Source organism: Typopeltis vanoorti, chromosome 8, assembly GCF_054136105.1.
Source record: "Typopeltis vanoorti isolate ZY-2024b chromosome 8, IOZ_Tvanoo_1.0, whole genome shotgun sequence".
Lineage (NCBI taxonomy): Eukaryota > Metazoa > Arthropoda > Arachnida > Uropygi > Thelyphonidae > Typopeltis > Typopeltis vanoorti.
This window is the reverse complement of record NC_143556.1, coordinates 26,876,526-26,889,465: the sequence shown is the minus strand read 5'-3', so window position 1 is coordinate 26,889,465 and position 12,940 is coordinate 26,876,526. Positions and strand designations below refer to the sequence as shown.

At 37.0% G+C, this 12,940-nt stretch overlaps 1 protein-coding gene across 2 annotated transcripts in view; it reads left to right on the top strand.

Annotated features, from left to right (window-relative positions):
* Positions 1-12,940, top strand: part of LOC150103869 (ATP-binding cassette sub-family A member 2-like) — a 975,482-nt gene that overhangs the window by 756,294 nt on the left and 206,248 nt on the right. The window lies entirely within an intron of this gene.

Here is a 12,940-nt window from a genome sequence, read left to right as displayed (position 1 = left end):
AGCAATATGTCCTCTAAACATTAACTCTCTGTCTACCACCACCCATAAATCTCTAGCTTCATCTATTTCCTAGAGCACATTTCTATCAGTGTTGTACACTGCTTCTAATCTGTTTATCCCAAAATGCATAACTTTACATTTCTCCATGTTAAACTGATACACATTATCTTTTGCCCATATTGGCAGCCTATTTAAATCATCATGCAAACTCTCCGCAATGCCTTGATTAACTATTACTCTACCTACTTAACTATTACTCTACTCCCACTGAAGAGACCTCAATAAAGGTCAAAACTAGTCTGGGTTGTGGCCCTTCCCTTAATGCATAACATTAGACATATCCGCAAGGAGATGTGTTTTGCATTGTGGGAGATACTGAGACAGGAGTGTTGGTAGCTTGCTCCACCTTTGCAAGGAGTGTCCTGGTGTTGTACCACCTTACCCCAGTCCTGAAGATACTTTCAGTTGCAAACTTTGTTTGCTCACACTTGGATAAAGGATTAAACTAAATTTATTATACTCTACCTAATTTTTTCTCATCAGCAAACAATTGAATATTTCAAATTAAACAGTAGTGTTCCCAGGACTGAACCTTGCAGCACACCACTAGTCACCTGTTTTCATCTTGATTCTGCCCCCCCATATATCACTTTTTGATATCTGTCGAGCAGCCATCCTCTTATCCACATAATCAGTGTTACATCCCCATTTGTTCTAATTTGCACAACAGTTCTGTGGTATTTAGTTAAATGCTTTTCAAAATCCAGCAGAATCAATTTTACTTATCCAACTCAGCCGTTACTCTATTATAAAAGTTAATAAATTACTAAGGCACGACTGACCCTTCACAAAGCCATTTTGCCCCTCATACAGTATCATATCCTTATCCCCCATTCTTGAATTTTCTTTTTGACTAATTTTTCCAGTCCTTTTACCACCATGCCTGAGATACTGATTGGTCTATAATTTGCTACTACTGCAGTCTTAGAACCTCACATATGCAAGGGAATTATTTTGTCCACTTTCCATTCCCTTGGAACTCTACCAGAGCCAAGTCTTAAATTAAAGTGCCTAATCAGAGGCATTGCCAGTTATTTTGCACATTCTCACAAAACCCACATCGCTATCCCATATAATATAGAAGGGGGGGGTGAGGTGGCAAAATGTTCTGTAAGCTGTTGTAAAGCTTAGAAATTAAGGAAAGAATATATGAGAAAACTGACAATTAAGATACTCAAGAAGTTTGAAGTAATTATTTTTAAAAGACTTAAATGAAATCAAATGTGACAAAATGGTGGCAGAAAATATTCCAGAAGAATGCAATGAAAAGTAAATATCAGTACTTCATGTGATAAGGCCATCAAAAATGTGAACTGTGGGAAGACAGTTGGAGTAGATGATATTCAACCAGTAATAATCAAGTATCGAGATATAAAAGTTTTTATTATGGTTGTACTGCTTAATTTCATAATAACGAAACTTGTCATGTACTAAGTTCCCTTATTAGTGATCATGAGGAACAAGCATCAGAGGAAAGATTAGCAAAGCCAGTGTTTCATGGCAAGATAGTAGGGGAAAAAATCCAGATGGAGGCCAAGAGTCAAGTAGATTAACACAGTAAAGAAGTGCCTTAGAAGAATGAAATGGGAGATCTAAGAATATTGGAGTCATGGAAAATTGTTAATAATAAACTAATAACAACAAACTTTTTATATGATACTATTTTAATGTCCTGTACATCTCTTGAGGGTATATATGAGAAATTTGATGATGGTGATCATAGTCTAGCAGGTGTTTGGTGTAGTGTGAATGATTTTTTTTTCACTTGATTATAATTTAATTTAAATTATAACCAAGATTAATTAAGATTTTAATTACATTTTGACATTAATGTTTAAATATGAAATCATTTATCAGGTTACCAACATGAAATTTATCCAATTAAAATACAGGAACTGTATTGATTAAGGATACATTTTCACAGATAGAAAGCCTGTGTAGCTCAGTGGAAGTGGCACTTGCGTCCTCTGCGCTTGGTCGCTCGAAGTTTGACGTAAGTTCAAGTCTAGTCGCCGACTGGAGGAACTTTTTCTAAGCCTTTCTTCAACCAGTTCCTGAGTTAGTCAATATCTGGCACGGGCAAGCAGATTTTTCCTCCCAGAAACTCAGGTTTTTCATCCTGTAAACTCAAGAAAATCAACCGTAGTAGCCATATTATTTCAGACAGTAACATTGTTAAGGTTAGGTACCAAGAGATGGCAGCACTTGTTTGCCAACTTCTTCATCGATGGCTGCTATAATTAGTGATAGAAATGGGCAAGCTATCTCTGATTGGCTACCGGTGGAGATTGAACTGCCCACTCAATCTCCAAAAGCTAGATAGGGTGTAAAAGACCTCGCCTACTATAAGGGAATAAAAAGGCATTAGCTGATTTTTTTTTTTTTCGCAGATGCTTCAAATCACAACAAAAAATATTGACATGGGCATTAAAGAGCTTGTAGCCCAATAGTTTTATCCATGTCTTCCCATTAAAAAAAAAAAGTATTTATTCAAAAGTTTTATTATTTATTTATTTACTAATTATTTAGATAAATGTAATAAATTTACTTATTTAGGGAAATGCTCATACAAAACCAAATTATATACAATTATTAATTAATTTTCTTGAACAGATATTATTAGGAAATAATTTTCATTCATTTTATGTATAGACATTAATTGATATTTTTCTAGCTTATGATCAACTTACGCACTTTTTGGATGTTAACTTCGCTCAGTCCAGTTTTTGGTTGGCCTGGCTTTTCGGCATCCTCAAGCATCTCACAACCACTTTGAAATCGCTTAAACCCACTTGTAAACTTTCCGGGATAAGCATTCATCACCGTATGTTTTTTGAAGCATTTGATGCATTTGGGTAAAACCTTTACCAAGTTTAACACAAAAGTCAACCACAGCTGTCTGTTTGAAACTCATTTTCCGACTGTTCGTCAGAACACACTGTCACTCTTGGCACTATAACTCTGCTTTTAATGAAGCAAATGTCATAAACAGTTGACACAAGTCTAATGAAGGTTGCCGCTTTCAACAACAAAAAGATACAAAAAGTGGCTCCACTAGTTTCTTCTATTTTCGAAAAGTTCGGTTTCTTTTTGAACAGAGTGTGTATTTTGGGCTTTAGTATAAGCACTAAAGGAGGATAGAGTTAATGTAAGCCAGTTGTGGTCTGCTTGGATTTTTATTTGTATAGCCTTGGCATATCTTTTGGAGAACCAGGATTTAGTTAGTAGATTGTGATTCAGAGTAGTGTGGGGAATGTATGTTTCCATGTCTTTAAGGATTACTTTGGTGATACGTTCAATGCATATGTTTGGGTTGGAAGGCCAGGAACAATAGTCGAACCATTGGAATGAGGCATAAAAGTCACGGAGGCTGTCCCACTTGGCACTTTATAATGCCAGACTACCCTTCTATGGGAGTGGCTGTGTGAGCATTGTTGCATGGAGGAGGAGATGAGCACTAGATTGTGGTTGGAATTAACTAGGGGTCCACTACAATCACTGTGAATTTAGAAGGGTCATTGATGAGGAAGAGATCTAAAGTGTTTGGGGGAGTGGTTAGGGTTATCTGGTATTCCAGTTAGCATGTGAACAATTTGTGTAAGGTGATGATGATGGCAAAATGTTTTATCTCTGTCTGCTAGATCTGTACAACTGGAGGAGGAAAGCCATTGGTATTATAGACATTAAAATCTCCTAGGAGGATGATTTCCCTGTTAGGGAAGTGGGATTGGAGAAAATCAATTTTTAAGGAGAGGAAATTAAAGAGCTCGTGGTGGCATTAGGGAAATGATAGAGACAGCAAATGAATTTGAAATTGTTTATAATTGTTTTTGTTCATTGTAGCATTATGGAGATTACTACCATGTTAGAGCATTTAACTTTAAAATGAAATAACAGTCAACGTTTTGAATTTTATATTAAGCTCATCATTAGAATACATATATTGTGTAGAATTTATGGAGACAATAAAAAGCATGTAGAGCAATTACTTTATTTATAATTTTGGAAATATAAGTGTTATTTTCTTAATTAGAAATAAATTAATTGCTCTAACAGATGTGTTTTTGTCTTCATAACTTCTATACAATATATACTAACTACCATGTAATTTTGAAAGAAAGGAATACATGTATGTACACAGTGACATAAGTTACATCAATTCATTAAAGTAAGGTAGATCATTACTGCTTTGGTTCAGCTGTTCACCCCAAGCTTCAGCTGTAATGTTGCAGATGAGCAATCCCAGAAATAGAGATTGCTCATCTGCAACTCACATAACATCTAATCAAAAGTGGAATAAGTGAAAGAACAGGACTATAAAACTTCAATGCCATATATTGGATATTGAAACCAAGAATGGAAATAAAGATCATTACTGAACCAGTGCCTCTCAAACAATAAACAGAACCTAAAAATAATAGGATTGTAGAGAATTAAGCCTTAACTAGGAGAGGGCACTCATGAGTCAAGCTTGGCGAACATGTGTAAGAAGAGCTCCGGATTGAGATAAGTTATTCTTGAAATAATTAAGTATATATGAGTGTTTGTTTGAGTAAGAGCTGCTGCAAAAGTTGTGTGCTACCATTATTATTAATGTGGGGAATTTTGTTTTCCTTAAACTTAATTACAAATTCATTGTTATTATTAGACTTTAGAGTGATAACCAGCAGATTAAACATGGCGGCGGCTTTATCATTCCATGATTTTAACTTAGACTTCAGTTGTTTCATTAAGTGTGAGGTGTGCTATATATATATTCTTTCGATAACATAAATGATTTGGATGTTTAGGGCAGATGGAAGGAAGGTGTATGCAAAGTATGACCTGAACGAGGAATTGATGAATGCTAACATGAAATTGATGACAGAAAATGTTAGTAGCGAAGGGAAAATGAGCGCATGTTCGAAAGAGAAGGATGGTGTGAAAGAGAGTTGAAAAAATGTTAAAAAATGAGTAAAAAAGAAAACGAGTGATCTGAAAACCATAACGAATGCTAAAAAGGACGAAAGTGAGGCGAGAGTGGCAGAAGGGAACGAAATTGAGAGAACGAATGAAACTGGAAATGCCGTGATGCAGGAATCGAAAGTGGAAAAAATCGAAAGAATGAATGATAGCAAAAGCTGGACGTATGTTGGACCGAAAGTACGGAAACACAGAAGGATGAATGAGAGTGAAAGTGAGAAGAGGGGGTTGAGAGTTAGAAAATTAGAAAGATTGAATGATAGAGAGAATGTGACGTGAGATTCGGAGGTTGAATTGGATTGGATGAGGCAGATGTAATGGATGCAGAATGAAATTAAGAAAATTTGAGTTAAAACTATTAAAACAAATCTTGATGGCATGAAAGAGTTAACGAAAGATGAGCGAGTGGCGTTTTATGGTGACTTCATTATAAAAGAATGATTGAGGCATTCGATATGAGGAGGGAGCGAGCAAAGGAGTTGATGGTTTTAATAGGAATGAATGATTAGACATAGGACAAAGAGCATGTCAGAATGGATATCAGGAGGCTGCTTAGAAGGATAAAAGAGAATAGTGTGACAGGAAGGGTAGTGATTGTGTTGCCTAGGTATGACTGTGGTGAGATGAGGCAGAGAGCAAGGATTATGAATGATATGCTGGCTGAAATGTGTGAGGAAATGGGAGTATAGTTTGTTAATGTGTGGAATAAGTTTGAAGGACGAAGTGAACTGTAATGGAGCAATGGACTGCATTTGAGTGATTATGGCTTGGAGAGACTGCTGCTGGAAGGTAGAGAAGTGAGTAGAGAGAATGAATCAGATCAAGCGGGAAGTGATGTGGAAGAACAGGAGAGATTTAAGAGGTGGTTATGAATGGGAAAGTGAGTGGTATGAGTATAGAAAATGAGAGAAAGGGTGTGCAAGAGGAGCAGGGAAACGGGGAGGCTCAAGGTGGACAGGGGTACACAGCGTGAGAAGGGTGGATGCTCCAAGAGGAGATGAGAGCATGTGGAGACAGGAAAGGAATGGGATGACCTGGGATTGAGAGAGGAAACAGTTGGAATTGGGGAGGGCTCTTGAAGGAATCAGCAGAAAGGGAAATGGCTCCAGTTGAGCATGGAGAGATCACATCAAGTGAGTGGTATCATTGGAACTAGCTGTAGATCCAGAAATGAGCTGTTGTGTTTGTATACAATTGTTAGAAGTATAAGAAACAAGGCAGATGAAATGGCTGCACTAATTGCATGTGTTCACCCAAAGATTGTTGGAATAAGTGAGACATGGTTGGAAGATGATGACATCCTGACAGGAATAGAGATGGAAGGGTATGATGTATTTCTTGAGGATAGAAGGGGTAAAAAGGGAGGGAGAGTGCTATTGATGATAGAGAAAAAATGTTATGTCCATACAAAGTAGAGATACAAGAGGGGAAATAGTGCCAGCGGTTTTGAGGCAGTATGGTGTGAGATAGTGGTGAATGGAATCAAATACTTGGTTGGATGTTGTTATAGATCAGGTAATGTGGATGGTTGTGATAATGAAATGTATAATCAAATTAGCCAAGCAAATAAGAAAAGGGTGATCATAATGGGCAATTTTAATTATGGCAATATAGACTGGAATAATGAGATAGCAACTGGAAGTAAAGAAAATGAGTTTTTGAGGGATAATTACCTCAGACAGTATGTAACAGAGGCACACAAGGATTGAGGGTCTTGGATTTGGTCATCTCATCTGAGGATGTAATTATAAATGAGGTGACAAATCATCCACCAATTGGTGAGAGTGACCATGAGGTGATTACCTGGGTGGTTGCCAGCAAGTGTGAGGACCTCTGTGAGAAAAGGATATATGTGGACCTACAGGGAGGGGGGATTGATTATGAAGAGCTCAAGAGATGGCTTGTGGGTGTAGCATGGAATGAGAAGTTAGCTGGAAAAGAGATCAATGCAGCTTGTGGAATTTTCAAAAACTATCTAGTAGATGCAATGTCTAAATGTATTCTAAGGGTGAGAAGGTTAAATAAGGTAGGTGTGAGATGGATGAATAAAGAGATTAAGCATACGATACAGAGAAAAAGGGCATTGTGGAGGCAGCATAAGAGAAGTGGAAATAATCAATTCCATGAGGTCTACAAAGACCAGGCAAGGAGAGTGACTTGGTTGGTGAGGGTAGATAAAGAGAGGTATGAACAGTAGTTAGCAAATGATGCCAAAAAAGAATCCTAAGGGTTCTTTCGATATGTAGCCAGCAAAAGAAAGAATGATTATCGAAGGATGACATTGATTCAAGAAAATGGTATAATGACAGCTGTTGCAGAATGTGTGGTGGAGATACTTAATGTCATAAAAGTCTTTCAATCTTGTGAATGTCACTTCATGGAGAGATTAAGAACAGTTGATGATGGGGAGGAGAGACTGACCGTAAGTAAGCAAGAGGTGTATCGGGGAGTTGAGTAAACTAGATGTTAATAAGGCTGTGGGACTTGATAATATATCACCACGTATTCTGAAGGAATGTGCTAGGGAATTGACACCTGCCTTGACATATTTTTTTAATATGAGTCTTGCACTCTGTCAAGTTCCTAAGAAGTGGAAGGAGGGCAAGATTGTGCCATTTCATAAAGGAGGTGATCGAACTCAAGCATCAAACTATAGGCCTATCTGTGTGTCAGGTGTTGTGGTTAAGTTATTATGGTAAGCTTGTGAGAACTAGGATCCAGAGTTGGGTTGACAGCAATATCTTTGATGGACATCATGGATTTGCTAAAGGGAGGTCATGTTTTAGCAATCTACTTACTTATTACAATAAAGTGACTGTTTCCTTGGACAGAGGAGAAGGATACACAGTAATATACTTGGATTTCGGAAAGGCTTTTGATAGAGTACCTCATGATAAGTTGACAGTTAAACTAGAAACAGATGGGGTTGGATATTAGATTAGTGCATTGTATTCGAGACTACTATCTGATAGGTATCAGCAAGTTGTGTATGGTGGAGCGATATCCAGGAAAAGGAAAGTCACTAGCGGAGTGCCTCAGGTGTCTGTTTTAGGGGTATTACTGTTTAACTTGTATATTAATGATGTTGGTGAAGATTTGGATGGAGATATTCAGTTGTTTGCAGATGATGCGAAGTTGGGACGAACCATGAAGAGTAGTGAAGATGTTGTGGCCTTATAGGAAGACTTGAATAAATTGAGTGATTGGGCACGGAAGTGGAGATGCGAGTTCAGTGTTGCAAAATGTAAGGTTTTGAAATTTGGAAAACAAAGATGGGATGCAAAATTTATACTTGGCAAGGATATATTGTTGGAGGTGGAGGAAATAAGAGATCTGGGGGTGATAGTGGATAAGGATCTGAAATTTAGGGGACACATAGCCAAAATTGTGAAGACAACATAAAGGCTTCTGGGAATGATGCAGTGGACACTGACGTGCAGAAGTAGGGAGATTCTTGTTCTGTTGTATAAGGCTTTGATTAGGCCACACATGAACTATTGTGCCCTGATTTGGTCACCTGGCTTTCAGAAAGATGAAGAGACGTTGGAAAGGGTCCAAAGGTGACTGACTAAGGTAGTTTCTGACCTCTGGAATGTTGAGTATGAAGAAAGATTGAGAAGATGTAATTTGCATAGCCTGGTGGACAGGAGGAAGAGGGGAGATATGATAGAGACCTACAAGTTTGTAAGGGGTTGTTATAGGATTAATGCTGGAGAAGTTTTACATAAAATAGTTGGAGATAGGGGGGAGAACCAGAGGTCATCCCTGGAAACTGTATAAAGAGGGTGTGCGTAGGAGAGTGAGAGGTAGGTTATTTTCGTGCAGAGTTGTGAATGATTGGAATGCCCTGCCTGCAAGTGTGGTTACTGTAAGGAGGTTGAGTGTGTTTAAGACACGGTATGATGAGCTGTGTGTGTGATAAAAGGACCTCACAGATGAGTCTTTGACTCTGTGAGGTCTGGAGGTAATAATAATAATAAAAATAATAATTACTGAAATAAGAGCCAACAGGCTTCACTTCAGCGAAGTTAAATTATTCAAAATTAAGTGGATATTGAATACACATTATTTCTTAGCCAAATAAGAAACTCAAAGATAGGAAATGTAATCTAAGAGTTTCAAGCTGAATCCACTTAATTTTGAATAATTTTACTTCCCCAAAGTGAGGCCTGTTAGCTCTTATTTCAGTAATTGTATTTGTGCACCTTTTTTGGCAACTCCTACCGTAAAAATATAAGTTCTGGTCATTGAAACCTTGATATTACATCTAGGTCTACCTACTCACTGATGAGACCTCAAAAAAGATTGAAACCGGTCTGGGTAGTGACCTTCTCTCAAAATGTAGAACGGTTATACATCTCCTAGGAGCTATGGTTTGCATTATGGGAAAATACTAAGAACAGTGATCGGAACGTACTCCACCTTTACTACGAGTCACCTAGCATTGCACTACCAAGTGTTGGCTTACGTTTGGACTTGCCGATCTTTATTTATATAAATTAAGGGGATAAAATTCCCTTATTGTTTTTCAGCCAGTATGCAAAACTCTAAGATCGAAAACTACGATCAAAGCGTTTCATGCCGACAAACTATCAGTGAATCCAAGCGTAAGTGACCACTTGGTAGTACCACACCAAGGCAACTCGATGCAAAGGTGGAGCACGCTCCTCACTATTCTTGATATTTTCTCATAATGTAAAAACACACAGCTCCTAAGAGATGTAATACTGCTTTACATTATGAGGAGAAGTCACTACCCAGACCGGTTTCAACCTTTTTTTTGAGGTCTCATCATTGAGTAGCTAGACCTAAATGATCAGTGAGTAGCTAGACCATCATCAGTGAGTAGCTAGACCTAAGTATATCACTAGACCTAAATGATATCAAAGTATATCAGATACTCACTGAGACCTCAAAAAAGGTTGAAACCAGTCTGGGTAGTGACCTCTCCTCATAATGTAAAGCAGTATTACATCTCTTAGGAGCTGTGTGTTTTTACATTATGAGAAAATATCAAGAATAGTGAGGAGCGTGCTCCACCTTTGCATCGAGTTGCCTTGGTGTGGTACTACCAAGTGGTCACTTACACTTGGATTCGCCAATAGTTCATCGGCATGAAACGCTTAGATCATAGTTTTCGATCTTAGAGTTTCGCATACTGGCTGAAAAACAATAAGAGATTTTTATCCCCTTAATTTATCAACTTTGCCAGAAAAATAGCCGTTTGGCTTTTCATCTTACTTTATTTATATAGTTTTCTATATTCGGCATGAAACTCTTAGATTACATTTCCTATCTTTGAGTTTCTTATTCAGCTAAGAAATGATGTGGTATTCAATATCCACTTAATTTTGAAAAATAATAACAATAAAAAATAATAATAATAACTAGGAACTGTTGATATAGTTCAACTTATATAACATCTACCTGTTTAGCACAATTGGAAAAACATGGGACAGTGCATCCTTTAATTGCAAAAGACCTGAAATACATAAATAGAATATACAATTCTATTTATGTTTTTAATTATTACTGTTATTTTTATTATTTATCTTTATTATTTATTTACTTTTAAGTATTTGTTTTTTTATTTGTTATTATTATTTTCATTTAAAGGGCACATTGTTCTGTCATTCTTCCAATTGTTGTGATGAGAGGAATCTATATGTTTTGTTTTATTTTTTTCAGTTGAAGGTGAACTAGCTTATTGAAGTAACAAGTGGTTGTTTTCTGTTTTGTTTTTTTCCTCTCAGAATTTTGAGTTTTTCATCCTTCATGCAGGCAAATCGTCACTGAATTTACAGACAGAAAATAATGTGTGTAGATAGAGGATTAAGTAGGAAATAGCATGTTATGTGAAGTGCCTTCCAAGAGTGAGTCCTTGGAAAGTGTCATGTTAGAATATTATTATTATTATTCCTGATACCTCCAAGGAGTCCGAAGACTCATCACGGGAGGACACCTACAACTGTCTCAACCACTACACCGAACCTCTACTACGAATCATCTCCATCAACGCCATCTACCGCCCATCTCCACCACTACTACCTAGTATTTTTTGTCTGTAAATTGCATGTGTTCTGAAGGGATAATTTGTCTGTATGTGGGATGAAAAAAACCCAAGTTTCCAGGAGAAAAAACCCTGCTACCTCCATATGAGATCTGTTAACTCACCTTCAATTGAAATCGTTCAGATAAAGATTCCTCCCGTCGCAATGAGAATCGAACTTAGGACTATTCCAATCGAAGGGCGCAATGTACCATCGTTCTTCCAATTGCGCTATGGAGGCGCTTAATATACAATTCTATTTATGTATTTAATTATTATTATTATTTTTATGAATTATCTTTATTATTTATTTATTTATTTTATTATTATTATTTATTATCTTTATCATTTATTTACTTATATGTTTTTTTCCCTTGCCAGAGGTCAGGTAGGGTCAGTGGTTGACCAGAACTGTTATGCTGTAGCTTACTATAGAGAATCTTGATGGTGCATATGTTTATTCCTTATGATGATGACCTTAATATAAAGGTCGAAATGTTGAATTGTATTTTATTTTAAAGTACATGCTCTACCACTGTAGGTGTCTCCAGAATTCTACATAACAAGTACTGATCATCATATAGCAATAAAAAAAATATTAAAAAATTGGAATTGTGTGTTGCTAATGAATTTCTTGACCAGCTTGATTCAAACATAGAGGGAGGGTGTTGAGAAGTTAATTATTCACATGTGATTGTATTGTTATGCTAATTCGTCAAACAGGCCAAAGTAAACCCAAAAGAGTTTTTTCGTTATGTAGCAAGTAAGAGGAAAAATGGCTATGGTGGAATGACTTTAAACCATGCTCATGATAGGAAGGTAACTGAACCAAAAGAAATAGATGAAGAAATAGAACCAAAAGATGATACACCTTCTGCAAAGGTGTATCATCCAGGTGGTGATTTTACAGTTGCTGATGTTACAGAGATGCATGTCAACATCTGTAACAACATCTGTCATTGAACATGAAGTTGTTCAATCTAAGCCTCAGCTCTGGCAGGGTTCCAAGAGAGTGGAAAGAGGGTAAAAGATTACCATTGCATAACAGTGACTCCCAGACAGAGGTAGCAAGCTACAGACCAATTGATATATCAGGAGTGGTTGTTAACATATTGAAAAGTTGGTGAAAGGTAAAATACGAGTGGATAGGGATGCAATGCTCTATAGTGGACAGCATGTCTTTGTAAAAGGTAGGTCCTGTCTTAGTAACTTATTCACATTTTGTAATGGATATGACAGCAAAATTGGATAAAGGTAATGGCTACACCATGATACTGCTTGACTTTGCCAAGGCATTTGACAGAATACCACATGGAAAACTATTACAAAAACTAGAGAGGATGGGAATGTATATGAGGCTAGTAGTATGGATGGGAGGGTGGCTGATGGACAGAAACCAGAGAGTAGTATATGGTGGAGTGGAATCTAGGGAATGATGGTGACTAGTGGAGTACTTCAGGGTTCAGTACTAGGGCTGCTATTCTTTAATTTGTATATCAATGACATACAGAAAGATTTAAGAGGGGGGGGGGGTATTGAGTTGTTTGTTGATGATGTAAAACTGGGGAAAGCAATAGTTTAGAAATGTGATGTAGATATCCTGCATGATGATTTAAATAAATTGGCATTATGAACGTAGGATACTGATTGTCAATTTAATGTTGCAAAATGTAAGGTTATGCACTTCGGGTTGAAAAGGCTGCATTGGTGTATCAAATTGATGGTATTGGATTGTAGGACATTGATGAGGCTAGGGACTTTGGGATAATGGTGGAAAAGAGTTGAAGTTCAGATGGCATATTGCAAAAGCTGTTAAAATAGCTCAAAGAATTACTTGGATGTTGAAAAACACTCTAGCAAGTAAAGATA